The sequence below is a fragment of the Pristiophorus japonicus genome, unplaced genomic scaffold (genome assembly GCF_044704955.1).
Source record: "Pristiophorus japonicus isolate sPriJap1 unplaced genomic scaffold, sPriJap1.hap1 HAP1_SCAFFOLD_333, whole genome shotgun sequence".
NCBI lineage: Eukaryota > Metazoa > Chordata > Chondrichthyes > Pristiophoridae > Pristiophorus > Pristiophorus japonicus.
In genome coordinates, this window is record NW_027253139.1 from 383,239 (window position 1) to 387,315 (window position 4,077).

A 4,077-nucleotide genomic window follows, 5' to 3' on the forward strand; every position below is an offset into this window, starting at 1 on the left:
AACTAGAAAACCTCTGAAACAGCGTAGTGTAGTATAGAACACAGCACAACACACATGCAACATGAGAAACGTCGACAAACTCAAAAAAGTAATGAAATAACTGGAAAACCTCTGAAACAGCGTCGAGTAGTTTGAACCCAGCACAACCCATATGCACCAGGAGAAACTTCGAAAAACTGAAAAAAGAATAAAAAATAACTCGAAATCTTCTGGAACAGCGTTGGGTAGAGTAGAACCCAGCACAACATATATGCAACATGAGAAACTTCGAAAAACTCAAAAAAGTAATGAAATAACTCGAAAATCTCTGAAACAGCGTAGAGTAGTTTAGAAACCAGCACAACCCATATTCACCAGGAGAAACTTCGAAAAACTCATAAAAGTATGAAATCTTCTGCAGCAGCGTAGAGTAGTGTAGCTAAGCTGCACAAAACATACGCAACATGAAAAACATCGAAAAACTCAAAAAAGTAATGAAATAACTGGAAAATCTCTGAAACAGCGTAGAGTAGTTTCGAAACCAGCAAAACCCATATTCACCAGGAGAAACTTCGAAAAACTCAGAAAAGTATGAAATCTTCTGCAGCAGCGTAGAGTAGTGTAATTTAGCAGCACAACACACAGGCAACATGAGAAGCTTCGACAAACTCAAAAAAGTAATGAAATAACTCAAAAACCTCTGAAACAGCGTAGAGTAGGTTAGAACCCAGCGCAACACATATGCAACATGAGAAACTTCGAAAAACTGAAAAAAGTAATACAATAACTCGAAATCGTCTGGAACAGTGTTGAATAGTGCAGAACACAACACAACCCATTTGCAACATGAGAAACTTCGAAAAACTCAGAAAAGTAATGTAATAACTCCAAATCATCTGAAACTGCGTAGAGTAATTTAGAAACCAGCACAACCCATATTCACAAGGAGAAACTTCGAAAAACTCATAAAAGTATGAAATCTTCTGCAGCAGCGTAGAGTAGTGTAACTAAGCAGCACAACAGATACGCAACATGAGAAACATCGAAAAACTAAAAAAAGAATAAAAATAACTAGAAAACTTCTGAAACAGCGTAGTTTAGTGTAGAGCACAGCAAAACACACATGCACCTGGAGAAACTTCGAAAAACACTGAAAAGTAATGAAATAACTAGAAAACCTCTGAAACAGCGTAGTGTAATGTAGAACACAGCACAACACACATGCAATATGAGAAACTTCGAAAAACTCAAAAAAGTATAAAAATAAATCGAATTCTTCTGGAACAGTGTAGAGTAGTGCAGAACCCAGCACAACCCACATGCACCAGGAGAAATTTCGAAAAACTCAAACAAAAGTATAAAAATAACTCCAAATCTTCTGCAGCAACGTAGAGTAGTGTAACTAAGCAGCACAACACATAGGCAACATGAGAAACATCGAAACACTAAAAAGAGTATAAAAATAACTCGAAAACTTCTGAAACAGCGTAGTGTAGTGTAGAACACAGCACAACCCATATGCAACAGCAGAAACTTCGCAAAACTCAAAAAAGTATAAAAATAACTTGAAATCTTCTGAAACAGCGTAGAGTAGTTAAGAACCCAGCACAACACACATGCAACATGAGAAACTTCGACAAACTCAAAAAAGTAATGCAATAACTCGAAAACCTCTGAAACAGCGTCGAGTAGTTTGAACCCAGCACAACCCATATGCACCAGGAGAAACTTCGAAAAACTGAAAAAAGTAATAAAATAACTTGAACGCCTCTGAAACTGCGTAGAGTAGGTTAGAACCCAGCACAACCCATATGCACCAGGACAACTTCGAACAACTCAGAATAGTAATGAAATAACTCGAAAACCTCTGAAACAGCATCGAGTAGTTTGAACCCAGCACAACCCATATGCACCAGGAGAAACATCGAAAAACTGAAAAAAGTATAAAAAATAACTGGAAATCTTCTGGAACAGTGTAGAGTAGTGCAAAACACAGCACAACCCATATGCAACAGGAGAAACTTCGAAAAATTGAAAAAAGTAATGAAATAACTCGAAAATCTCTGAAACAGCGTAGAGTAGTTAAGCACCCAGCGCAACACATATGCAACATGAGAAACTTCGAAAAACTGAAAAAAGTAATACAATAACTCGAAATCGTCTGGAACAGTGTAGAATAGTGCAGAACACAACACAACCCATTTGCAACATGAGAAACTTCGAAAAACTCAGAAAAGTAATGTAATAACTCCAAATCATCTGAAACTGCGTAGAGTAATTTAGAAACCAGCACAACCCATATTCACAAGGAGAAACTTCGAAAAACTCATAAAAGTATGAAATCTTCTGCAGCAGCGTAGAGTAGTGTAACTAAGCAACACAACACATACGCAACATGAGAAACATCGAAAAACTAAAAAAAGAATAAAAATAACTAGAAAACTTCTGAAACAGCGTAGTTTAGTGTAGAGCACAGCAAAACACACATGCACCTGGAGAAACTTCGAAAAACACTGAAAAGTAATGAAATAACTAGAAAACCTCTGAAACAGCGTAGTGTAATGTAGAACACAGCACAACACACATGCAATATGAGAAACTTCGAAAAACTCAAAAAAGTATAAAAATAAATCGAATTCTTCTGGAACAGTGTAGAGTAGTGCAGAACCCAGCACAACCCACATGCACCAGGAGAAACTTCGAAAAACTCAAACAAAAGTATAAAAATAACTCCAAATCTTCTGCAGCAACGTAGAGTAGTGTAACTAAGCAGCACAACACATAGGCAACATGAGAAACATCGAAACACTAAAAAGAGTATAAAAATAACTCGAAATCTTCTGAAACAGCGTAGAGTAGTTAAAACCCAGCACAACCCATATGCACCAGGAGAAACTTCGAAAAACTGAAAAAAGTAATGAAATAACTCGAAAACCTCTGAAACAGCGTCGAGTGGTTTGAACCCAGCACAACCCATATGCACCAGGAGAAACTTCGAAAAACTGAAAAAAGTAATAAATAACTTGAACGCCTCTGAAACTGCGAAGAGTAGGTTAGAACCCAGCACAACCCATATGCACCAGGACAAACTTCGAACAACTCAGAATAGTAATGAAATAACTCGAAAACCTCTGAAACAGCGGAGAGTAGTTTAGAAATCAGCACAACCCATATGCACCAGGAGAAACTTCGAAAAACTCAAAAAAGTAATGAAATAACTCGAAAATCACTGAAACAGCGTAGAGTTGTTTAGAAAAAAGCACAACCCATATTCACCAGGAGAAACTTCGAAAAACTCATAAAAGTATGAAATCTTCTGCAGCAGCGTAGAGTAGTGTAACTAAGCAGCACAACAACAACGCAACATGAGAAACATCGAAAAACTAAAAAAAGTATAAAAATAACTAGAAAACTTCTGAAATAGCGTAGTGTAGTGTAGAGCACAGCAAAACACACATGCACCTGGAGAAACTTCGAAAAACACTGAAAAGTAATGAAATAACTAGAAAACCTCTGAAACAGCGTAGTGTAGTATAGAACACAGCACAACACACATGCAACATGAGAAACGTCGACAAACTCAAAAAAGTAATGAAATAACTGGAAAACCTCTGAAACAGCGTCGAGTAGTTTGAACCCAGCACAACCCATATGCACCAGGAGAAACTTCGAAAAACTGAAAAAAGAATAAAAAATAACTCGAAATCTTCTGGAACAGCGTTGGGTAGAGTAGAACCCAGCACAACATATATGCAACATGAGAAACTTCGAAAAACTCAAAAAAGTAATGAAATAACTCGAAAATCTCTGAAACAGCGTAGAGTAGTTTAGAAACCAGCACAACCCATATTCACCAGGAGAAACTTCGAAAAACTCATAAAAGTATGAAATCTTCTGCAGCAGCGTAGAGTAGTGTAGCTAAGCTGCACAAAACATACGCAACATGAGAAACATCGAAAAACTCAAAAAAGTAATGAAATAACTGGAAAATCTCTGAAACAGCGTAGAGTAGTTTCGAAACCAGCAAAACCCATATTCACCAGGAGAAACTTCGAAAAACTCAGAAAAGTATGAAATCTTCTGCAGCAGCGTAGAGTA